General features: G+C 40.9%; 1 protein-coding gene across 2 annotated transcripts in view; it reads right to left on the reverse strand.

Moving 5' to 3' along the window:
• The window catches only part of erbin (erbb2 interacting protein), a 68,245-nt gene that overhangs the window by 36,237 nt on the left and 4,686 nt on the right, over positions 1 to 27,322 (reverse strand). The gene's annotated exons all lie outside the window — the stretch shown is intronic.

Consider the following 27,322-nt stretch of genomic DNA (forward strand, 5'->3'; position numbering starts at 1 on the left):
GAAAAATTGTATCAACATGATTTTGTGTTTGATATATCAACAAACAATTCAGTGTGTGAAACATGTCTGCTTGTGTGCGTTGTTGCATCAACATTCACAACGTGAGCTACATGTTATGATCACAGCTGAATTTTACATTTTCTTTTTTCTAAAAACATTGCTAGTGCATTACTAGAAATTAAACTAAAATCTGCCAATTATCATCATGGTGCATTTCTTGACCCATTGTTGTCAGTTTGCTGTTGACGGGTTTAATGATTTTGTCAATGAACAAATGAATGTTTCCCTTCAGTAATTTTGTTGGCGAGATTAACACTCTCTTAGGCATAAACATACTGCGACAATTACTCAATCTACAATAGCACTGGGAGGAGCACATTAACATTCATTAAAACCTTTATATTCACGGTCGGCCTGAAAAACAGCATCATTATACAATGTCCTTTCATTCTGTTGAAATGGAAAGAAGTCCTCGATATGGCATCAGAAAGGGCGGCCCAAGGTTTGCTCGTGAATTGAGGTTTTCACGAGGTGCTGCTCTATTTATCCAAACCCAGTGGCAACAACAATTGCCTGCTGTACACACAAGCATTCTCTGGTGTTGGTCAGTGTGTGGACCGTCATGAAGAGCCCTTCAATCTGCATTTAGATGAGGCGCCACAGCTATTGCTATTCAGAAGTACGAGTGATCTGAAATCGGCTGACAGAAATCAGCTGAAAACTATCAAAAAACGTTTGTCGTCATAAAACCAGGGCCACTGAAACTCAGTTCTGCACCTTTCACAGGATGTCAGTCCCCGTTGACTAAAGTCATGGTGACTTGTTGGTCAACAATGTATTTAACTTTGTGAATCTGACGCAGGATATTCAACAGGAAAAATGCAGTACTGAACTTTTATCAAAAGCAGTTGGATCAGGAACAAAGCCCGACTGAATGAAAGTCACTCAAGCAATGGCTGGAAGTCTCTTTGGCGGCTGGTTAGTGGTTCACATTATGCAATAGGCCACGTCACATCATGCAATAGGCCACATCACATCAGCGTCACAGGAAAGGTGATTCACAGAAAATAGTCACTACACTTGAAGGAAAGATTACAAAGAAAAATCTTTCTTTCTAGGAATAACATCCATAAAAAAAAAAAAAGTTAATCAAAGAGTGAAATCAAAGAGTGTTGACTTTGTACATATGTACAATTGTGCAATGATATCCTCCAGCTTCAGCTATATTTGGACACGTCAGAGCTCAAAACAATTACGAAATTTAAAGATTGACTGGTTTTGTTTAGAGCGATTGTAAGCGATTCTCAAAAAGTATTAATGAAAATATGATCAGATGTTGCAGGAGAAAAGTCTGATGCTCAGGCAATAAATGATAATTCTTTTGACATTAAATACATTACATTGATACATTACTTTTTAATGAGCTTCATTACGTGAAAAACATAGCTTAAAAAAACAGAAATAATGTTTCATAAATATTTACTAATAATTTTATAAGATAAGAATTTTAATACAAATGTAATACTATTTTATAATAACAACTTGTTTATAATTAATTTATAATAAATTAAATAAAAATATTACTACTACTTAGCCTGGCTAACGTCAGACCTCGTCTCAGGTCTGGGAACCACATGTTCATTTTCTCGTATTTGAGGCGTGGTTTACGAATGCCCAGAGCCGTTTATTGGGCGCTACGAATGTCTATCAAATGCGCCTGTACGTAGCTCATAGCCAATCGTTTCAATTATACCAGATGACGTATGCAGAGCGACAGATATTCGACGACGAAATAAACTTGCGTTCTAAACTACTTATCTAAGGCTGCATCGAAAGGTAGCTTCGCGTCTGCTGCCATGTTAGATCCATAGATATAAACAAACTGCTTCGGTGTGTCGCATAGACATCGTCATCGTCTTGCTGCTCCCTCCCCGTTCTGTGATTGGCTCCCTTTTTGAGGGGAAAATCTGGTCCATGGTGTCCAGGCTGCCTAGCAGCGGGAATAAAAATCGCGCTGCGCACAAGGCAGCAGGGGGAAACCCAGGCTAACTACTACTAGTAATAAGTTAAAATAGCATTATTATTGTATATTATTACTACTACAACAATTTATAATACTAACTATACTCCTAATACATATTTATTTCCATAGCCTAATAGTGATGAAGTTATTTCAAAAGCAGAAAGTAAACAATTACAGTCTGTTCTGATCAGTTGAATATAAAAATAACCCGTCTCCATCACAGAACGGCAGATAATCAACAGAATCAGTGCATCCCCTGCAATCTTTTGGTAAGAGGCCCAGATCTTTGACCGCTAAGCTACACTGCGCCAGACAATAGAAGCAGTTGTTTCGGTCATTAGATATTAAACACACTTGATACAGTAATACACTAGGCAAGGTCAGGCATACATGGGTAATGTTTGATGAAAATGACAGGTCAATACTTCTGGATAATGAATGAAGAGATCATCACATTGTATGAATCATTTAGGGAGAGTAAAAGCACAGGCCTCGAGCCTCGTTCCTCTTGGAGCAGGTCCAGGCGCACCATTGTGTTTCCACACACACTGTGTGGTGATTACATGGAGTCCTGCGGTATTGTGACAGGTCGTCTAGAGTGTCTGCTTTTAGACATGGATTTCAGCGCACAGAGGAGACGCGAGCAGTGCAGGAGGAAAGACAAGCCCTCTCAGCCTCTGGCTGCACTGCAGCGCGTCAAGGGGAGACGTGTGAGAGAAAGGGTGAGAGATTTCCGTTTCCAACCAGTTGTTACGTGTGCTGTTTCGAGGCCATGTGATGAATCTGATGAGGAAGAGGAGCGGGATTACATCACAGACACAGGAATGCGGCTGCATCAATGAGATCCTTGTGGAGGAGTGTGGAGAATGTGACCTTTCTCCTCCTCCTCCTCCTCGGACGGGCGCAGCACAGCTCTTCATCACGTGTGCAGGAGTGTTTGGACCGAGGGCATCCAAACAATCACTCCTTCAATGAAAGTCACTGTGGGCACGCCCGCCGATAGGGGGGGACAAACGGGTCTGTTGTCCCGGGCCCAGGGTAGGGGGAGCCCAGAACTGGGCCCTCATTAAATTATGGAATAATTAAAAAACATAAAAGCTTTTTATTTGGTTTCTTCTTAATTGTCCTTGAAATAGTGGTCAAGATTTCTTTATAATAGAATTTTTTTTTTTTTTTTTTTTTTTAGCAGGTATGGGTCAGTGACAAATAAAGAGTTTAAAACTTGAGTGCACTCTTGGTCTTCAAGTTGGCTTTGAAAAACTACCACTTGCATGATATTTTACTGCCTGAACTAACCTTGCCTTCTCACAAAAACGTCAAATTATCTGATATTTTAAGAGAACTTCCTAAACCGTCACACACAGTTGTGAGTCTGCGGAGTCAGGGCCCTCTCGGTCATATTTCCTGTTTGTATTTTTGTACCACACTTTTCATATGTAAACCGCTCCTGATGAACAGAATAAAGATCACACAGTCTGCATGCAAATCCTTCCCAGCAAACACACGACGCACCAGTTACATGATTGGTAGTGTTTGGTAATTTGATGATTTACGGACTAACATCATAACGACGACACCGCATGCTCGTAATTTCTTTCGCACTTTATTTATAATAAAGTGATATCCAGCACGTGGGCTAGATTTACAGTGCTTCTGATGTTGTATTTTGGCATTTTCAAGCTCAATATCCCCTTAATGTTGGCAAAGAAATTATGGAAAAGAACAGCAGGAACTTTCTGCAAAATATCGCCTTGCGGTTCAACAGAAAATAGTCAAACAGCACTTTCTGGAAGCAATGTTAAGAGTGCAAATGTGTAAGACTAGTGAAACCCTTGGTAAGGCTTCGTAAGGTCATGACAGTCACAGCCGTTCAACTTTCACAACTACTGTGTGTGGCTGTTGCGGAAAGTTTGTGCAGAGAGTGATAGCGAATGAGAACACGCTGCTCTCCAGAGGCCTCCTCTTATCAGGCATAATAAACACGCGGCGGGTGACGTCCACTTGCGGAGGGAAATACTGATGCAATCAGCGTAGCTGACGAGAAGACGACTCCTCGTCCACACACACAGTGTGTAAGAGCTACGGGGGGGGAGGCTGAGGACCACGAGCAGTCCAGAAGAGCTGAGAGATCATTCAGCATCCAGTCCAGGCTGAGTGCCTGCACAACCGCTACTGCACATTTCTCTTACAAATTGCAATTTTTTGCTCTTTTCATTCTAGGCATTCACTCTCCTGAGGGTTAAACACAGGCATGCATAATTTAGCAATCTGTAGTGCATGGGAAAATATGGTTTTACGTCCTATTGGCGCTGACGGCATCATGTGACGCGTGCCATGCGATACATCCCTCGGAGAGGATGAGGATGTCTCTCAGGAGCAATGCAGCTCACCAAGCCGATGGTAATGAACACCACATGGCCTCTACACGCAGCAAAACACTGAACACACTGAAGGAGGGGCCTGAGCCAAATCTAGAGACCAGGATATCAGAGATCCAGGGCTAACTAGCAACTAGAGATCAACCAATATTACCTTTTTATGACCATTAGCAATGCGGATAAGACCCCCTGTGGCGAACGCTTTTGATGTTGTTTATATGTCTATGTGGAGTTTTTACTGATCTTTAAGACAAACCAAGTGCAAATTCATCAGTCGACACCATTGATGAGTTTTTTCCTCCCTAAAACTGAAGCGAACCAAAGACAGTCTCAAAAACACGCTTCGAAACCGTCACGAACATGTAACCCATCCCATCAACGTGCAGAGCTCATGGCTTTCTATGATGTTCAAAGCGTTTCTAAAGACACTGATACAGAAAGCAGCTGTCCGACTCCGAGATGGCCAACGGGAATATGTTTTGTGTAACATTAGCATTAGCATTAGCATTATTAGCTGTTTAATAACAAGGCTTTTCAGAACAAGTGTGTCATTCTGATACATCGACTTGTAGACGAGTCTGTATAATTCACTCTTCCTCTTCCTCTTCAGATTCTGGTTCAATCTTCAAACTTATTTGGCTGATTCAAACCAATATTTCCACTTGGCATTGTGTAGCGTTTACAACAGTTGAGCGAATGGATCAGGTAGAGCTGGTGTGAGTGAGTGGAGGCGGGGATAATTTGCATATTCAGGGTTTCTGTATATTAAACGAAGCATTTTCTCAAAACATGTCACATACTCAGTCTACAAAAACACAAGCATTCGGAATATTTGATTAATTACTACAATTGTAGCAAAATAGTGGCAAATTAATTGTTTAATTGGGTTGTGTAATTGTTAAGCTACACATTTAAAAAATGTATTCAAAATTTTTTGACATTTAAGTTATTCAAATAGTGAATACCATTTCTTGGTGCTGTTTTTAGAGTCCTATCAAGGCCCTATAACTCCTGCGATGTGGAAAATGCAGACGGAGTCACAGAATACAGTCATGAAAATAGAATATAACATGAATGTCATGGAGTTTGGCTAATTTTGGATGAATAAATCAATAGTAGGGATGTGCAATTAATCAAATCGGAATATGAGCCATCTTCTGTGAATATTAACGCCCCTCTAAACATGAAACCCGTAAACCTCTGCTGGGCAGCACTTCGTTCGGCACACAATAACAGGAATTGTTAGGCTAATTGTCAGTTGATTACATTTTAAAAGATTAAATCATTAATGTTTTATGGCTTTCTTTGATTAACGTTTTTGATCAATTTGTATCAAATCATATCTTATATCTAGAAACATTAAAACAGACAACAAAGGATTTCTGAAAAAAATAATCATATTTCATATTGTAAAAATTATAATAAATTACTACTTCAATTATCATTATGAATTCAATTGATTAGACATGCTTTGTGATTGTGAAAATTTTATCAAAACGTAATTCAATACAATAAAAAAAAAATAAAAGAAAGGAATTTGAGAAAAGATAAAAACGGATCTTACAGGAGATATTATTGTCAAAGTTAATATTCAAGAGCCAGTGAGTGAGTTGTACCCGTTCATGGGTCTCTCTCCATCAGCACAGCTCATGAACAGCCTAGCAACTGCACAGCAACAGGTTAAAAAACACTCAGAAATGCAAGTGCACAGCAGCGCCCTGGCAACAGCAGCGCCCTGGCAACCAACCACAACACTCCAGCATAGCGACGGAAAGTTTTACAAGCACCAAAACTGTAAAAATCTAGTTAGAAACTATTCTTCTCACGTATCGTAACTGCGCATGTTGGCGCATCCAAATGTGTGTGTGTGTGTGTATGTGTGTATGAGGGGGCAGGGAAGGGGCAAGAGAGATTTGCCGACTGGCACAACTGTCACATCAAACAGACCTCCCACAATCTGTCCTCCCTCTTTTGTGCCCGTCCACACGGCTCTCTTTATCCGGAAAACGCCAGCCCATCGGGAAGCCTTTAACCCTTCGGGCCACTGCCATTGCCATGGTTACAGTGGGAGTATGGTGGGGAGAAAACAGTGGACACTGTGACAGACACCGCAGCACTGCTACACAACGACAGCGCCTCAAGGTTACCGGGATCATGTGGCATAAAAACAGGACGGAAATGTTCCAGAGAAAAACACCTGTGGGGTAAAACTCACACCTAGAGAACCGTGGAGGAGGAGGAGGAAGCCCTTCACACGCATGCTGGCACTGTAAAGCCCAGCCCACTGTTCTGGGGATGGTTTTCACAGATCACTTACCACTGGATTTCTGTGTAAGACAGTACAGGCTTATAGTTGAAAAAAACAACGTGACTTGAGAAGCTTACAGGAAATGGTGAACGGGATTCTTTAATGCGTTAGAGGAAAAGTGCTTCAAAACTGTTCAACATTGCTCTTTCGCATTAATCTAGAGCAGCAACAAATAATTAATATAGTCAATAATAATGAGAATTTAAAAATTCTTTATTGAATAGTTGGATGCGAAAAACTTGGGAAAACGGTGGGAAAAGTGCACGGCCCAATTTACTAAAAGCGGTAATTTCAGAAGCTAATACGTAGTTTCGTGTGGTTACCCTGTCGGTTAGGCTTATGTTTACAGGAAACAGAAATTACTAAAACAAGTTACTGTGAACTATGAAACTGTGTTGCCCATACACTGTCACAATACACTGGTATTGACAACAACCATCATATTTAAAAAAAAAAAAGAAGGAAATATTATGTTAAACATAATACTACACATATTATCATCGTAAATAATCCAGCAGCAGAAGCTGACACCCCATTTTATGACGAGTCTTATTTTGGAAAGAAATCTGTGTACAAAATCTGCACAAAATCAAGTGTACGGAGAAAAGTGTGTGTGTGTGTGTGTGTGAGAGTTCAGGACTGTGTGTAATAGACATGCAGGAAGTCCTGATCAAAAGTAAGGTCTTTCCGTACAGTGTCGGTTCCCTACACTCAAATTTTGAGTGATTAACTGGCTTAAAAAAAAAGCTTAAACACAAAATTGAGAAAGAAAGTTGAATTCGACTGATTTCTCAATAATATTGCTGTCGTTCTTTTAGCCATGATAACTGTGTAGTCAACATTTGATATGGCGACAGCCCTATTTCCTCAGTGTCTTGTACGTGACAGGGTCAAGTGTGAATATGCAAAAGATTTTTGTCTGTTCCTCAAACATAATTGTATGACTTTGTATACAGAATAAAAAATTGCTGTAGAAACAAATTTTACTCAGAAATTGCTAGTAAATATCAATCAATTACCAAGAAATGGCAAGTAACACACAGAATTAAGTGTGATTTTTTTTTTTACATTGTTTATATACATTTCTTTGAATACACATTTTTCTAATACAACAGCATGAAAAAGTGCACCAGGGACTTTCAGCCTGTAGTTTGGAACGATATAATTGAGTGAGTTTTTGGTGAGATTTCAGCAAGGCTCTGATGAAGAAGATCAAGGCTGTGAATCAGTGGCTCCGGGGCTCTTGTGGGAACTCACTGACCCATTTCCCGCAGCTATGTGGACCGGGCTCTGATGACCAATTAAACAATGGCCACATTTTAAATACAACAGGGCTCTGCTGGCCTGCACCCCTCCCCCAGTCTGCGGTTATCGAGACTCTCTGCTCACAACAGGAAGAGCTCGTCTGCAGCGTCTCTGATGCAAAGCACTGTTGCCATCTCTGAGCCTGCGTAATGCTAACCAGAGCACCAGCGTCTCCAAGAAACGGCCCCCGCTAATATGTGCTAGCCTGTTTGCGGGTGCTGCTGACGTATACACTTCTCAGTTCCTGACGGGGAGAAGGAAACGTTTTCAGATCCTGTCGCACAGCTCTATGAACCCGCGACCGGCGTGTAGCGTGTCAGATCCGACTGAAATGTACGGTTTCTGACAACGCCGGAGATATTTATAGGCGAGCTGGATTTGGGTAACACTTCAGCACGGAGCGTTTTGATCCAAACCGAGCTCGCCGGAGGAATGCTGGGGCGATGCATCTGAAAATTAGGCCACGTTTGGAGGGAACAGAAAAGGCCAGGGAGAAAGTGAGAGAGAGAGAAACAGAAAACATCAAGCAAAACCCTGAGAATGTGCAGTCTGGAGGGAAGAACTGAAAATAACAGGGTGTCTGCGCGTGAGCTGATGATCTGAAGTTTAGTTACAGCTCTCTGGGAAATCTATATCACTTGGCACAAGTAATGTAGGGCAAGTTCTGCTTGAATACGGTAATACTGCAGGAAAGATTATTTGACTCAATACAAGGAAGTCAGCGTGGAAAGTCCTGCTCTAGGGGGTTTCAGTCAAGAGCATTAATAACCGGACTTCTTAAGGAAAAAGCAAAAATGACATTATGAGTGTAAAGTTGAAAATATAACCTTCAAAACAGAAACGTGTCAGAGCGGTTGACTAGAAGTCAATCAGGTCAAAGCAGAAGTAACCAAAGCCACCCGTGTTTTCTAACCATGTGTTTCCTGATATTCAAATCTAGTGATTTAAAGGGATAGTTCACCCAAAAATGAAAGCTCTGTCATCGTTTACTCGCCCTCATGTTGTTCCAAACCGGTATGAATGTCTTTGTTCTGTTGAACACAAAGGAAGATGGTTGAAGAAGGTTTGTACCCAGGCCGCTTTGGGGCACCATTGACTTCCATAGTAGGAAAAACTAAATACTATGTAAGACCTGCTCAGTTTCCCACATTCTTCAAAATATCTTCAGCAGAACAAAGACAGTCATACAGGTTTGGAATAACTTGAGGGCGAGTAAACGATGACAAAACTTTCATTTCTGGGTGAACTCTCTCTTTACATTTCTTCAGAATTTCTCTTTTTGTGTTCTACGGATTTAGACCTTCATATGTTTTTTTAAAAATAGAATTTTTTTGGTCTGAACTATTCCTTTAAAAAAGCATTTAGTAAGTTGCTTTGTAATGCAGGAGCAGTGCTGTAATCATGTTGTACTGATCTGGCCTGTTCTTGGGCCAGCTCAAACATGTGTCTGGGCGTAAGCAGGGGTCAGGTGTCCGGTTCGCCGGTGAGGTGTGTGTGTGTGTGTGTGTCCAGTTCAGAGGTGAGAGGTTGTGTGTGAGCAGCAGGACGGCTGGGTGTGCGTTTCATTCAGCCTCTCGTTGACGAGCACATCTCCCCGATGCCGCAGGGGCTCAGGCCACTCAATAATCCAGCACAAGAGATCGCTTTAGAGACACAAACCTACAGGAAGATCTCTGACAGATGCAATGTGGATTCCTTAGTACAAACATTAACTTGGGAAAGGGTGAAGCCGGGACATAAAAGAGGTGAAAAAACACTGGTATCGGTGACAAAAGCAGCATAACCGGTTTGTCCAGTTCTGCTCCACTGTTTTGGTTTTGGTTCTCACCGTTCTGCACAATGCGCAGTGGTCTTGCAGCGGTAAGGCAAACAAAACCGCTATTGTGCTGGCGGATCTGCTCTGAACGAAGGGCGGGTAATCTGACCTCGCTGCATGTGCTGTGCCTGTGCCGCATCAGCTTCAATGCAAACGTGTTGTGTATGGAGACCGTGAGAGGGACCTTTGCACTTGCCCGTTCACTTTCTGGCTGTTTAATTCCTTTGAGACAACTGCATTTGAAAGCAACAACTGCTTTGGTAGAGAGTGATATCTAGTGCTGATAGTCATTTTTGGCACGTCTTTTGACATTGTAGTCATAATCCAAAGTCTGTACTCTTCTGCCAGCAATGCATACCCAGGAAATGACACTAAAACTAGGTTACCTATTTTCAAAGGTTATTGCTGAGACAAGTACAAAAAAAGTAGCTACAGTGACTCCACCATGCTTACAACATTGTTACACTCTTAAAAATAAAGATCCCAAGAGGGAGTTTCTGCACAGCAGAGCCACTGAAGAACCATTTTGGTTTCCACAAAGCAGCTTTCAGGTAACGCTGGAACTAATGATTATTTTTTCGATTAATCAAATAATCGAACTCCTATTTCTTTCCTGTTAATGTACGGTTTATTTTCTGAATGGTTGATTTATCCTTTGGTTAACTTACCAATAAATAACCATAACCAATATATGAACTTTGACCTTATGATACTACTTATGACAAAAGATAAGGTGGTTTATGCAGTGTAGGCCTAATAAAGTTGTTTAACCTAGAAAAGCTGTTTATTATGGCTGTGAATGCAGACACTTTTGGGGATTTACAGCAGCAATTGCTTACAAGTGTGAATCCTGAAATGATTTGTTCAGGCAGGAGATTAAAGTAGCAGCTTGAATGTGTTCATTCAGCTGTAAGATCAAACAGCTGAAGTCACAACCGCACATTCTTACCAACGCTAGCGGTAGCCCTAGCGAAGAGTCAAACGTGGTGTCCAGAAAACCGTGGCGGTTTTAAACGATTGACAGCGTGTTATTAAATAAATGAGTAAAATCGAGACGCGAGTTCATCCATTAGATATTTCAACTAACCAACAACAGCATTAAAAGCTTTGTTAGCGGTTGTAGCGAGTACGTTTGAGTCTCGCACCCACGACAGCTCGTAAAAAAAGTGAATGCTGTGTGAACGCAGCCGTATTAAGCACAAAATATTGGACTGGCAACCGTTTTAGTGCTGTGTAAAAATCCACTTTAATAGTCCAAACACTTGTGCTGCAGTCTCGTCGTTTTGAGGTACGCCGTTTCAGTTTTACAGAGCACCATTTTATTTGGTCTCGGTTTAAAAACTGCCTTGAGGCGCAGGTTCTTATTAGAACCCAATGAAGAGTTCTTAAAAAGAACCATTTTTTCCTTTGTTCGAAGAATATTTATAGAACCTTTAAAGAACCTTTCTGCGGAATGGAAGGACTCCATGGATGTTAAAGGCTCTTCCTGGAACCACAGATGCCAATAAAGAACCTTGATTATTTAGAGCGTAGACACAACAGCAACATGAGAAGACATGAATGTTCAATAAATGATTAAATTAATTTATTAGCAGCCATCACAAGCAGCTCTTCAGCTGAGTGAAGTAGTCCATTAGCCTAACTGTACTTTATTTACATTTGCAAAGCAACAAATTATATACGGTCACAGGTATTATAGCGGTTATTTTCCAATGGCTTCGAAGACTAAATAAATTAAGATTTTGAACTCTTTCATAGTTAAGCAAAAAGATATGAGAGAATGCTTTATATTGGGAATATAAGGCAAAGGCTAAATGTAGTTATTAGGCACAATGGAGAATAAACCTCATCGTTCTCTCTGTGACTGGCCAGATCAGGACGCCCAGGGGTGAGTCAAAAGACAGAAATATGAGCTTGAGAAGACAGCAAATCACCACAAGCCCCCCTCTGTCTCGAGCCCTAAATGTCATATGGAGTTTCGGTTACATCCACACCAGACACATCTAAGAGCTGGATGCAAACAGATCAAGGGATCAGTGTTTAATTCAATCCAATTAAACACACTGAACTAAAGAGTGAAGTCAAATGGACTTTTACTCAAAGCAACAGCTTTGATATTCTGCCAAATATTCGTCAAAATCTCTAGCTCAAGGCAGGCCGTCCTCTCACGATGCTGTAAGGAAGAACATCATGCCCCTTCCTGTGAATAGAAACTGCTGCTGAACACCTCTGCCAGAACTGCAGAGGGAACGCAGCATGAGCTCATTAAAAAGTCCTGCGCTTGCATTTAGTGGCAGATATCTGACCATTATTCCACACGACCTTATCAATTATGAGTGAGCTGCTGTTTTTAGACGAGCAATCCTCTCACCTCGCTCTGAAGCACACTCGGGCAGGGAAACGGAGCCAAAGGAAGCCAGCATTAAACCGGCGTCAGCTGCTGAGCTTTTAATTAAATATGAGATTAGCTGAAAATGTGGAAAAACACTGAAAAGCAAATGCCTCTGGGTCCCGTTCACACGGCACCAGGAGCTTCGTGTTTCAGTGGCAGTGTGAAGATCCAGTGATGGGGAGTCAAGGAGCTTGTTATGAAGCCCCAGTGGAGTTGAAGACCCCAGAGTAGGTGAAACACACGTCACTCAGTGTATTTGATTTGCTCACGGTTGTGCCGATACGTGGTGCTTGGCAAGTGTTACTTTCACACTGATTTCAGAGTTTCACATGTGCCACAGAGATGCACACACATAACAGACTTCACTTCTAAGGTCACTAAGTTAGTCTATAATACAGAAATACTGTTTTTACTGTATTTTGATCAATCAACAGCCTTGTTGAATATAACTTCTTTCAAAAACATTGAAAAATCTTACCAACCTCAAACATTTGTGTATATACAAACGCACACGTCAGATTGCCTTTAGATTAAATGTAGTTGCTAATTTCCCAATATTCTGGTGAATAAGAGCGTGAGTAATAATGTCTGCTTATAAAACGGATAGTTCCAGTCCTTGATTCTGATTGGTTGAGCCGCACTCGAAGCCGTTGTATATTACTCAACAAACACACACCTGTGACCGCATTACATTAGTGTTACCGCGCAACTGCCGTTTGTGATGCTTTGTTGCTGCATGTGTTGCTTAGCAACCTCTTTGGAACTGCATTGTTTGGCGGAGGAATAAATGTGTTATAACGTTATATTTTTTGTTGCTGGTGTTTATTTTATGAATAAAACAAATATTAAAATGAATATTTTTATGGAGTAACCGTTTTATAAAGGCAATAAGCCCCTTGAAGCCGTGTTTTAGAGTGGATTTAGAACAGCTAAGGGGCGTTGTTAGGCACGACGTGGAGCGGGGCTTATTGCTTAAATGTGTGTGGGTGCTTCAGCTACTAAATACTGCCAGTGTGTCAATGTTGAGCCATTCACAAGCTCATGTGTTTTTATATAGACTAGAAGAGATAGCGTGAGCTGTGGGCGTTGATTTGACCTCTGTGCATATAAAAGCCTACGGTGCTTCCCAGATTCACTCTCAATGTGTAGTAGACTTCCTTAACACTTCAGAAAAAAGCATGCACTACTTCTGCTGTTAAAAGGATAGTTCAGTAGAAACACTCTTCAAAAAGGTCACACAGGTTTGGAATGACATGAGATTGAGTAAAAGATGACAACTTTCATTTTTGGGTGAACTTTCCCTTTGATAAACTATAAACTTCCAGACGCAGGGTCACTGAGCATCACTCATCACATCCTCTAAACGAAGAGCAAATGTCAGTGTGAAAGCAAAGTCTGCCATCACACTTCTCATGCTGTGTGTGTTCATGTGCAGCGCTGATGGAGGCACAGATGAAGAGAGAAAAACATTCAGCTTCCTCTGGCGCAGTAACTACGACAGACACATTCAGGTCAGCACATCATCTTCACGCAATCTAATCACTGCTGTACCTGAAGATTATAGCATATCTGGTCACATTCGTTATATTACACAATCCAGATTAACTCAAAAGAACAGGGCATTTTATGACGACAAAGAAAAACACCCAGAAACCATAAAAACACACCAAAAAAACAACTTTCATTTCATTGCAAACTGACTATTGTATACAATTAACTAGATTTTCACATTAAGAAATCGCAAAACTCACCACCATGAGGCTATGGAGTTGTGGGTGGTTACCAGGGCGTTGCTAAGGTTTCTAGGGTATTCTGGGGGTGTCTGAGGTCAAAAGAGCCCCAAGTCTCTATGACAGTCGGGTCTTTCAGTGTAAGCCTGTGGGATTTCTGCCTCGTTTAATACTGGAGAGACTGAGATAACGAAGTCGTCCCTCATAAATCTGTATTTAAATGTGCTCATTAGTACAGTCGTCAGGCCTCATTTCTACCCACAGCACGTCTTTTAAGTGTGTGCGATCAGCTTTATTCACTGCGCTCAAGTGACCCTCAGCAATGGAGATGAAAACACTTATTTCATGTATTTGTAAAAAAAAGAAAAAAAGAAAAAAAAAGTGCCCCATTTCACTCACACTGCTAAATACACACAGGCCTTGCAGTGTATGCTAACATTTGGGAAGTGGGGAGTTTTGTTTTTCACATCATCTCCACTTATTACCATGAACAAGCCAACAAAAACAGACTTGGAAAGTACAAATTCTGTCAGACTTCTGTGCTGTAATGCAGTTTCCCAAACTGAGCTTCACAAACCCCTCTGGGTTAAAAAAATAAAAAAATAAAATATTTTACTTGTGTAATACAATGTAATTTTTTTGCACCTTTAGCCATTTATCTGGAGTGTGAGGCCGTCTCGATGCCAAAGACTGGACACCACGACTGCAGGAATGATACCGGAAGTGAGAGCGAGTCCTCCTGTAAAGGAGACTCAAAGAAAACTCAGGAAGGGAGGATGAGAACAGCCTTGGAGCGACGGATGTAACAGACAACAAACCCTCTATCATCTAAACTGGAACCAAAGGTTAAGACGACTTCTGGCCCAAAGGCAGGATGATCTCCAAACACCTCGCCTGCTGATATAGGCCGTTATTTACTTGCTGTTTGACAGTCGTCTTTAGCTCTTTTGGTGTTCAAGCGCAGTTTTTTGGCTGGGACGCGGTCGACGAGAGGCGACACTAGCTTTCGACACCGCTAGATCTGTGGCGTTGGCTTGGTGTGTCACAGGCTTAAGTCAAAGGCCAGACTGATCTCAGGTCTGTGGATACAGTACAACATTAAAGGAAACTAATAACTGTAACTTACCAAACTTTATACCATGGTCTGGGTGAATACTCGATTCTGATTGGCTGCAGGGTGTCCATTAAAAAGTGATAGAGGACACCTAGTAAATAAACCGTCAGGCGTAACCAGGGAAACCAAGTTATTGTTTGTAAAAACTTTAGATTTCGATTGTAAAACTAATTAAAATATAAACTAATGTTTTAAAAAAAAATTATTTGGCAAGTGACCATGGTATAAGCGGGTTAATGCCCTTCGAGGTGTCCATTGTCAGGTATTAATGAACTTCGTCCGCTGCGCGTCGGACGGTTCACGCCTCGCCGTCATCCATTAATACCTGACAATGGACACCTCGTCGGGCATTAACCCTTACATACTCATGATTTTTAGTAGTTTTAAAGAGACCACTCTTCTGAAAAAGTAGTTAGTTACATTAAAATCAAACACAATGTTGCTATTTAAGGGGACAATTTATAAATAAATTTAAAATCATAATATAATTAAACTACATGTATATAATTCATTTGTAAAAAAAAATAATAATAATAATAATAAAATAAATAAATAAATAAAAATGTATAACTACTAAGATTACACATTTAAAAAACAGAACACTATATTCATTGCAGTCTATTTTATGTAATTTACTGGAACACAGTGATGAAAAGCAAATGTCTAGGACTCGAAACTGTGAATTTGCAAGTCTGTCTCTTTTTGATTCAGTTCATTTACATTAAGATTGACTGCCTAACATGAGAGAATATTTTAGGAGAAAGCGTTATCTCAGCTCGCTCAACTGTAAAGCTGTGTGTGGACAATGTGACAAAAAAGAAAGTAGAGATATATATAGCACTTTTGTCACGCTACACCACTACTTGCTGGGAAAAGTAGTTACAGGAAGAAAGCAGGTTTGGTTCCCCCTCAACACTGAGATGACAGGCTGATTAGCAGGAGGAAAACCAGAAGTGCCTACTGGCTTCATTAAGGAACGTCTCTGGCCCTGAGCACCATAAACACTTTCATACCACGGCCAGCACTGCTTTCATTCGGGCTGTTTACTCAGACCTTCAGGAACAACTCTTTCCAATACAAAACTGCAGTGACAAAACACAACGGGCAAAGCCCTTCGATAGCGCGGTGAGTAAAGCAGATCTGTTCAGCACCCCTTACTCTGCATTTCACCTTTACTTTAGGAAAGGAAAATAAAGAAGTGTAAGCTTTATTTGGTAAAGGGAAGTGACAAACGATTTTCTGGGTGGTTGCTAGGGTGTTACTATGAAGATCCTTTTTAGGCTGTGAGGGACGGGTTATGCAACCCTTCAAAAGTTTGGGGTCAATACGATTTTTCTTTGAAAGAAATGAATACTTTTATCCGGCAAAGACAAAGGTGACATTAAATATTTACACAAGATTTATACATTTATAAAAGATTTATATTTCAAATAAATGCTGTTCTTTTAAACTTTCTTTCATTAAAAAGAATCCTGGGAAAACATTTGTCACAGAAATATGACACAGCACAGCTGCTTCAGCACTGGTGGAGGTAATCAATGCTTCTTGAGCATCAAATCAAATGATTTCTGTAGATTAACCTATATTTAGGCATTTAGGCAGCTTGAAGGATGAGTGCTGCGTAAAGTGTGAGTACCAAACAGCATCTCCAGGTGCTCACTTGAGAACCAGACAAAAAAAAAAAAAAGTTATGTGCACCCCTGACTATATTATTTGAAAGAGCATTTTGTGAAAAACTGGCTGCAGTTTTGTGTTGTAATGAAATCGGCATATGTTCATGCATTCAGTCCCTGTTAGAGGATCTAATCTGAGCCGCCCACACTAGCAGGAATGAGGAGGTTGACATCATCAGCTCCCACTTCATCCCAAGATAAAACAGACCCTCCTCCCTCTTTCAGCAACAATCTCAACATGAAAACATGGGCATTACCAGGATGCGTTTTAAAATGTAAATGTGTATTTCCGCCAAATGCCAAAGAAAAGTTAATTATATCAGTAACGCTTGACAATACGACCTCGCTCTATCGCCATCGGTCATTGAAAACAACACCAATAACGCCTATGATGTGAACAATGTGTCAGCAATCTATAATTCGATGCATGACCTATTATAGGAAAATGACAAACTGAAGTAAACAAGTACACACAGGCTGGCACAGTGATGTTAGCGATGGCGTTCCCGTGCCTTTGAAAAGCGCAGTGTTTGCCAAGCGCGTCCGCAGAGGGAGTTTCTGGGCCTGCTGACTGCACGCGGGGAACATGTCTACCATCTGCCTGGATCTGCAGACCTACAGCAGGAGTCTGGAGGACCAACCCAGCTACAAAATGGTGGTGTGCTACACACACAAAAGCAAGAAGTCAATGCCAGGAAGAGATTTAGGAAAAGAGCAAATAACATATTGCAGTACTAGCGACCGCATCCAAGCTTTCACACATTCCCATGAGACATCAGCTACAGAAACGCCTGTGGAACGTGTTTGTTGTGTTCAATTAAACAATAAATGAATTGAAACCTTCTCTATTAGATCTCAGAAAGTTATAGTTACATTAATGCTGTGTGTTACATTCCTAGTGAATCCAATAGCGGATGGCAACACTACTACTGCAATAAGCTATGAGAAATCAAACGTCCCGCAGAGCATTATATGAGGCTTCACAGCGCTTGATCAAAGAGGCACGTGTGTGTGTGTGTGTGTGTGTATTTAAATGTGTATGTCTTTCTGTGGTCTTGGATGTTTTCTCTGGAATCAGGAATTCTATGGGGTTGTTCACACAGAACACGTTTTTCCATTCGCTGCTCTACTCTTCCATGGTTTTTCAATGTAAACGCGCTAGACGGAGGTCTTCAACAGTCGTGCTCGCGTTTTTGCCGTTAAATGCATTCTGTGTGAGCCGGCCCTAACAGAGGATACCGACGCTCAGTTCCAGGAAGGCACTAATATTTTGTTGCTAGTACCAGTTTGCTACAATTATTAGTTAACACTAAGTTGCTAACACTTCAGAAAAAAGAAATCATTTGTCGTTACACTACATCCTTATGCATCGCTTTCTGCCAGGACTTTTACATGCTTTTCCCAAAACACTGAAGTGACGTCGGTGTCCGCGTTAGCAGTAGCATTAGCCGTCAGGCAAGTGTTATTTAAGTAAACTCCTGATGTACTTACAAACTTTCCAATGCCTTGTTTTATGAGTACAGAACCTATTTGTAGAAGTTTGGTACCATTCTGGGCATTATTAGTGGGGTAATTTACGCGATACATCCTTGGATCCGTCAGCGCCATTCGGCTGATATCTCCAAATAAGCTCTAACTTTAATAATGTTCGACCAAGGGGAAAAAGGCTTCTGGGGGGTGTTTGGTTCGAGGTCATGGTGCAAAGGACCCTTGGTTGATTTTACTCCGAACCATCCCTTTAAAATCATATCTGAATCGCACACATCCTTTACGCTGCAAACACACGAGAACATTAGCTGTGGTCTGGATTCGTCACGTTACGCCGCTGCTCATATTCACGGCATTACTCAAGCCAGATCTTGAGGAAAAGTGAGGCATGTGTTGTTGCTTTACTTATAGCTGTCATTGTCTTGTCCACAGACATCGTCATTGATCCAAAATATTTTAGGGCAGTAAAAAGCGAAGTTAACTGAAGTGGTTATTCGTGATGTCTGAGGTCCAGAGAAGTGGTTTTAATTAGCCCTGAGAAGGCAGAGTTCAAGGCAGCCCTGCGGCTCCGGGCCTGGGAACGACTGCTCGACTGGAGACCGCGTCTCTGGCTTCATTTCTGCTTTGTAATGTCTCGTGTCTCCATCAGAGGATAGCGAACTGATAGTGCTCCGGGGACACGAGCTGCTGTTGTGGCCAAACACTTGTTTTCCAAGAGTCTACTGGACGGGTCATGAGAAACGTTGGCTGAATGGACAGGCGGGTTCTGCAAGGAAATGTCTGATGTTCCTTAATGAGTTATAGCGTAGCCGAAAAGCAGAACTGTAGATGTGCCATCTCTCTCACCCTGGAAATACAACCCGTCGCTGAAGATGCAAACGCTGACCGAAGAGAAAACTATCTACCAACAAGCTCATTTTTCACCACTGCAATCTGAACCTGTGATAATGAACACCACTGTACAATACGGACTGTGATTGCACTTCATTTCCGAATTTGCATTGATCCGAAGCTGATCAATGGCAGCGCAAACAAATCACTCAAGCACTGCCATCATTTGCACTGAACTGAAGACTTGTAAGAGTCATTCATGACAGCTGAATACTCTACTTTCTTGAACTTATTCTTTAACTAAATGAACCACATGATTTGAAATGGACACGTTTCAAGTCAAAAACCTTTCTTTCTTCTCATCATCTGTTTTTTATAGTTTAAATATCTTCATATTGTCTTTAGACACAAAACTGAAATATTTTGTAATTCAGCCATGCATGTTATTATTTGTGAAATAAAGTCGACCACGCATCGAATTTTCATCCCGATTATGAAGCGCCACATGCAGCACACATGAGCCCTCACAGCTGACAGCACAGCGCCTGTGCGTGTGTGAAACAGGAAATGATGCTACTAAAATTAGTCACTATGCAAATTCTGAATTAAACAGCAGAATTTGGCCTGAGTGAAACTTCAGAGGGAGACAAAAGAGTCTTGTGCAGCGTTCTGCAGGCGCTGCCTAAACGCAGTGTGATGTATGACACATATATGCATCATATAAGCGTGTCCCTGGTGCTTGAGGAACCGCAGCTGTGGAGGAGGAAGGGCTGAAGCTGCAGCGATTGGTCTGTCTGACAGTCACTTACTTCTGCTCTAGTTCCTCCCGGGTCCTTTTATCGGCCTCAAAGATTTACTGTCTGTACACACACATACTCCTGCATGGGACACCGCAACATGATTACCGTTGCGGAAACGTGGCTTTACCGTTTCACCTGATTTTGAGAACGTCTTTACCAAATTAGCTTTACGTCACTGCCCCCCATACGTGCGAGATAAAGACATAAACCTTGAGATGTCCCCGTCCGCCTTTCAACCGGAACCTAGCAAACTTCAACGTGTGTTTTCACACGACACGCTGAAGCAAAAGTCAGCATAAACCACGAAACCCTTTCATTACAGAGGCGAACTCCTGTTGTGAAATCCGTGCTTATACGGTCATAAAAGTGAGATTGTCACATGAGCGTTTGTTTGCTTGTGTTGTATGGCGATGAAGGGGCTGATAAGCAGGATTTGAGTGTGATGCTGAAACGGTGGGGAAAAGAGAGGCAGATGCTGAGGTAAGTGGGTCACAGAAGCACAGTATCAACGGAGCAAAGCTGTCGGCACAGATGTGAGATTTGCCGGACGGACTCAAATGTCAAATGTTACACAAACTGAGGTCGCCCAGTAAATGCTACGGGCCTCCCGCAATATAAACAAACATATAAGCAAAAATGAGCTTATTTTTGCTTTTAAAAATTGCTTCCATACAGTTGCTTTTCACAAAACAGTAACGATAAAACCCCGAAACATGACTAGCTCAAAAGGAGGACATTTGGCAACATGGAGATCTAAAAATAACTGTTAACAAGCAAGAGCTTTCATTCTAGCTGTTAGAATTTAAGCAAGTTTATCCATCATTTACTCTCCTTCACATCAACAGCAGAGGTTTCACAGAACGTCCCAGCTGCTCTTTTTTATTCACTGGAAGTATGTATGCAGTCAAGCTCCAGAAATGAACACAAATTAAAGGACTCAAACACTATATTTCAAATCTTCTGTATATTGTCATTAGGGCTGGGTATCGTTCAAAAAATGTCGATACCAATACCGATACCGATACCTTGATTTCGATACCGGTTCCTGATCGATACTTTTTTCGATACCAATTTTATGAAATCCATTTTAACAAGATTATAACACATTACCTCAGAAAAACTTTGGTTTTATTTTTTCAGTTTGACTCATGCTCCTTAGTCAGTGCACAAAGGAACAAAAAAAGCACAAAGGAACAAAATATTCCTTATACATAAGGTACAAAATATTTTTTTTATAAAGAGCTCATGCTCACCAAAGCTGAATTTATTTCATCAAAAATACAGTAAAACTTGTAATATTGTGGAATAGTATTACAATTTAAAATCTTATTTGAATATATTTCAAAATGTAATTTATTCCTGTGTTGTCAAAGCTGAAATATGAAAACAGTTTTTGGAAGGTCATTTTTGATCACTTTAATGCATGCTTACTGAAAAAAATTCTGACCAACACGTTTTTGAACGGCAGTGTACATTCAGTAGGTCATTATTGCAATATAAACACAGTCAGAGTGATCAACAAGGTATCTCTTCATTTACCAGTCGAAGACGCAGCAACTTTCTGCTCTTATGTTTACTCCGTGCACTGTCAAGGGCTTCATCATATCTGTCGCGGTACCGTCTTTGCAGCCATTATTTTACCACAAATACTGCATCGCACGCTGTTGGCATCGAGCCTGGAGAAATGTAGCCACACTTTTGATCGACTTTTCCACATCTTTAGGGTATTGTGAGTGTGTGTGCTTGCGTGTCATTGAGTATGTGCGCGAGTTTGTGTGTGTGTGCTCGCGTCCATAGGCTCGCGTCTCATGAGAATGTGCGTGGACAGTTTGTGTGCGCGCGCGCGTCTCATAAGAGTAGGCTATGTGCGGAGAGTTCCGCGCGTCTCGTGTGTGTAGAGTTTGCGTGTATGTGCGTGAGCGAATTTAGGCGTGTCGTTGTGCATTTCATATGTATTTGTTTGAGCACTGACGTTGACGAGTTAACCCCTTAGGTATCGAAATCTGGTACCGAAAAACAAGTCATTTTTCGATACTCGATAGTATCGAGGCAATTCGGTCGGTACCTAAAAAGTATCGAACTCGGTACCCAGCCCTAATTGTCATATGGTAATTTGATCCTGTTCCTGACACAAAACTTTAATCATTATCCACTGAAAATCTTCCTCTCTGATGCATCTCTCAAATCTCACTTCCTTGTTTTCTTTTGAACTCAACAATTGATAATAATCAGAAAGGTTTCTTGAGCATCAAATCATCATATTAGACTGATTTCTGAAGGATCATTTATGATTTATGATCACGATTTAGGCCTGTTTGTCACACACAGCTCTCGAATGACTTCAGAAGACATGATTACAGAGCACATGTAATCGACTAGTTCTGGTTTAAACAGCATCTGTCCACACTTTCAATTAATGGAAAAGGAGGAAATTGTGTGGAAGAAAACATCATGTGGAATTGAAAGAACAAGAGAGTGAGAAAATGACAATTTTCTTTTTTGGATAAACCGTTTAAAAAGAGATCAGAGAGTCCATGGGAAAGATCTAGGCTATGTTAGCGTTTTATAATGTTCCATTTAGACTCACACACACACACACACACACACACACACACACACACACACACACACACACACACACACACACACACACACACACACCATTAGCCATGTCCACAGATGACCTCATCAAACCTCCTCAGCGCCAATGACAAATGTACACACCGAGGTGCAAACAGAAATCACGCTCGTGACTCCAAACAATATTGATGAATACAAATTACACATCTGACCTAAACATTATACATCTGGCAATTTCTTTCTGCCCTCTTCTGATTTAATAATGATATGTTTTGTGTGAAACTGTTTCTAAGCACCAGCCAAAACAACATCTGCCTGAAATCTGTGCATGTACCACACACACACACACACACGCCTTACTATGGCTTTAACACAATGCTCCAGATCAGGGCATCTAAAATACACTGAAAAGCCCTGTTCGCACTGGATTAGTATTACCAGGTGACCTCTAGTCTTTTGCAATAACTGCGGAGGTTGTCTGTGATCTTAATCCCGTGTGAATCGGCCATGTCTGTGATTTTGTAAAGTAAAAATCCCCCCGCAAATGACTTATCACATTTCGCCGAACACCGAGGTCCTGTGATGATATTAGTCCCGTGCGAATCAGCATCTCTGTGATTTGGAGGGGTCGTATTTAATTTTTTGAAGGTCTTTGTTTCCTGTGCGCTTGTTATCCATCTTTCGTGAAGAATGGAGCGTTGGAGTGTTTTGATAGTATTTTGGGTGCTGGGTCATATCGCTATACAATTTGCAGAAAGAGAAAGCTGAAAACCATAATTAGATGGAGATGGATGACATGTACAGCAGCATGAGGTAAAGAACATTCTTCTGTTTATGATCATACAGCTAGACCTATAATAACGACAAGACAATAGCCTTATTGACATCATATCCGGGAGATAAGTCTGTAAATTCGAGTAAACTCACAGGCTTTGCATATGCGAATGTGCCACACGAAACTCAGATGTGCCGGGGTAAATTTCTAAATCTCACGAGGTCCCCAGATAATACTAATCCAGTGCGAACAGGGCTTTCCCAACAAAGTGCGAGTTAACCAAGGCCAGAAACATACTTACAAGTATGCAAACGCAAATGTTTGGCCAACACATCGTAAGCAGTCAACAAGAGAATAGTAGGCCATGACTTCAAATGATACGAGCAACATCCCCTGAACAGAAAGCTCAGCTCTACAGGCAAGCAGAGAAGCATCATGTCTTACAGGCACTACAACGCACTGAAAGGCAAAGCAAACACAGCCTGTAGTCGTGTCAGGCACTCAACACTCAATCTTTCAGGCTGTCTGATCATCTTGTGTGTTTGTTCACCCAGTACAGTTGTGCATGACAATGGCCCGAAGAGATGGAGATATGAAAATCAGTTTGGCTGCACATTTTGGCTTTGCATATCACATTTCATGACGTTTAGCAGGACTCATTTTGTTAAAGGAGAACTCTGGTCAATTTTAACATTGAGCTAATTTTTTTGTACATTTGGAGTGCTGTCAGTACAGAGAACAACGACAAAAATCGGTGTTGCCTACACCGAGTTATCCTCTTTTTAAAATTTGCACCCTGTTGACTTCAATGGGGCAAGTTTTAAACCTGCTTTTAGGCTCTTAACATCCTTGATGTGTCATTACAAGTGCACAGGTCATGTGAGTGATTCCTTCTGAGTGAACGCGAGTGAATCTGACTGCAGTAGATGTGAAAGAAATATATTAAAAATGATGTTTATTCAGCCAGCGCACATACCTGTGTTTACATCCTGTTTTCGGTCGAAGTCCACAGTAATCGATTGTCGAGTTCACGCGCATAAGTTTAGTACCTATGATCACGCGCGTGAACTCGACAATCGATTACTGTGGACTTCGACCGAAAACAGGATGTAAATACAGGTATGTGCGCTGGCTGAATAAACATCATTTTTATTAATATCTTTCACATCTACTGCAGTCAGATTCACCCGCGTTCACTCCGAAGGAATCACTCACATGACCTGTGCACTTGTAATGACACATCAAGGATGTTAAGAGCCTAAAAGCAGGTTTAAAACTTGCCCCATTGAAGTCAACAGGGTGCAAATTTTAAAAAGAGGATAACACGGTGTAGGCAACACCGATTTTTGTCGTTGTTCTCTGTATTGACAGCACTCCAAATGTACAAAAAAATGAGCTCAATGTTAAAATTGACCGGAGTTCTCCTTTAACTCAGCTACTGACAATAAGTAATTAAAGGGGTGATTCACTGCTGGCAACTTTAACATATAAATGAAAACGAAAAAATACTAAAATAAAAAAACTTAATCAGACTATTAATAATTAGTAAATAAATAGTAAATCTAGTAACAGTACTATACAGAGTAGAAAAACACAATAATGTAACTTACTGGACAGTGGACATATTCAAAGTATTCATTTTTTACAGTATAAACTGGGTCTTTATACAGGAAACAATATAGATGCCTTAAACGTTAGGATGGGGACCAGGCCAGCTCGCACGAGGACTATCATGTTTGGTGATTGGAAATAGGTGCTAATAGGTGAAACTTTAAGAAAGAACCTTTAAGAAAAACATCGGACATATTACATAGCCCAAAAAACTGCTTAAAAATATTTTAAAAGTATTCATTTTCTTTATGCAAAAATGTGTTATGTTTTAGAGGGATTCAGGCTTTACAACAACAACCACCTGTTATCTTCAGTAACTAAACGCTACATAACAGATTTTCATTTTCATTATCTGAAACCTGTACATCCAGTCTTACTGCAACTCATCTGAAGTACTTCTCAGAAGTAGCCATTGCAGCAGAATGAGACCATGTCCACAGAGTTGATCATAACAAGCTCTTGGTGAAAGCTATTTGAAATGTTTACCCAACAGCCTGATGGCAACTCGTTCTACATGAGCGGTCGGAGTCATTTAGGACGTAAATGGGATGCGCAATATACAGAGCAGAGCAATCACAGTGTGGGAACAACGTCTCGGGTGCCGTGAGGGACTGAGCAGAAACACTCCCGCGTTCTCCTGGTTTTAATGGAAACATTCCATAGCACTGACACGTACTGTATCTCTATCACACACACACACACACACACACACACACACACACACACACACACACACACACACACACACACACACACACACACACACACACACACACACACACACACACACACACACACACACACACACACACACACACACACACACACACACACACACACACACACAATGGAGCGTATCTAGAATGTATCAGTCTAAATATTTTCTCTGTAGAAGCACACATTTTTTGAAGAGGAAAATACGGGTTACGTGGAACACAATAAATCTCTAATTGTGCAGTTTGGCGTGAAGAGAACGAGTCTGACTCGAGCACGTTATTTTCCATTGTCATCTTTGTCATGTCATCTGAATCTATTGAGCTCAACAGCCTTACTAAGGAGATGGAAATACATCTTTTTTGTTTTCAGACCACAAATGATTCTTTTGAACTGGTCATTTAAATGATTCGATTGAACCGATTCACAAAGCTTTTGCAAAATACTTGCCTAACACCGTGTTACACCAGACGCATGCGGCACAACGCCACAAAGGCACACAGAACCCATTATAATCAGTGATGCCGTCTACACTAGACGCAGCTCGGCGTGACACGACAGAAACCTGACAGCAAACCGATGCCCTGTTCGATTTACACGCGTGTAGGTTTTGTTCGTCTCGAGCGGCTCTGTTCACAGTAAATGTTGCTCCACACGTTATCATTCACGTGCATGAAGCGTCTCAAACTCAGTCTCTGCTTATGCTGCGAGTTTGAGTTACTATTAGGGTTGCAAAGGGGCGGAAAATTTCCGGTAAATTTCCGGAAAGTTTCCGGTAAATTTCCATGGGAAGTTAAGCTGGGGAATTTTGGAAATATTCATTACCACGGCAACCGCTTGCGCGTCCACTCTGAAAGTAACTGTACACATAAGAGACAGATAGATACATTATTTAAGGTTATTTCTATTCGTTAGAATATTGATATATGAACTTGTTGTCAAGTAAGCCCCGTTGCGAGCATGTGCGTCTCTCTAAACTTTCAGTGTGCTGCACTGCTCTAAACGTAATTCCTTTTGTTGATCCTTTTGGTCTTTCTTCATGTTTCTTTGACAAATATCAGTGTCTCAGTCTCACGCACGCTGCACGCGAGTTAACCACGCCTACTTATTTACATGTTGCGGTATACACGGAATAAAAAAATCTGTTACGGTTGACATTTTCTTTCGCGGTAACGATATATACCGTCATACCGCCCAGCCCTACTTATGTGGTAAATAAAGTTATGCTAGCTTATTTAGCATCTAACTTATCAGCTTGCTATCTACTAAATTAATACATTTGTATGTGATATTTGCAATTTAAACATTTAATAAATATATTTCCCCATAATATCATCAAAACTTACTTCACTTTGTTTAGTCCACAGGCTCAAATGTGTGCCTTCAATAGTCTTGTGCTTTGGGCTTTCCTCTGATTGAGGAATGGCATGGATATTCAAGTGTATTTGAATGGCATCTGTTTGTTTTAGTCAAGATTATGCTAAAATATACTTTCCTCAACTATATTTAAGTTCCCTATGAAGAGCCAACCTTCAAATTTGAAAATTCCCAGTTTATTCCCGTTTATTCCCATAAATTCCTGTTAATTCCCTTAAATTCCCATTAATTCCCATGGAAAGTTTCCATCTTTGAAAATTCCCATAATTTTGCAACCCTAGTTGCTATAACATTCATCTAGGAACACAATGTGTGCCATTTCATCAGATTTGTAAGATAAATCATGTATAAACCCACGCCAACACAGGAGAATACATCAATATCTGTCGAAATATGCAAACGGTTCA

Source organism: Rutilus rutilus (genome assembly GCF_951802725.1).
Source record: "Rutilus rutilus genome assembly, chromosome: 25".
Lineage (NCBI taxonomy): Eukaryota > Metazoa > Chordata > Actinopteri > Cypriniformes > Leuciscidae > Rutilus > Rutilus rutilus.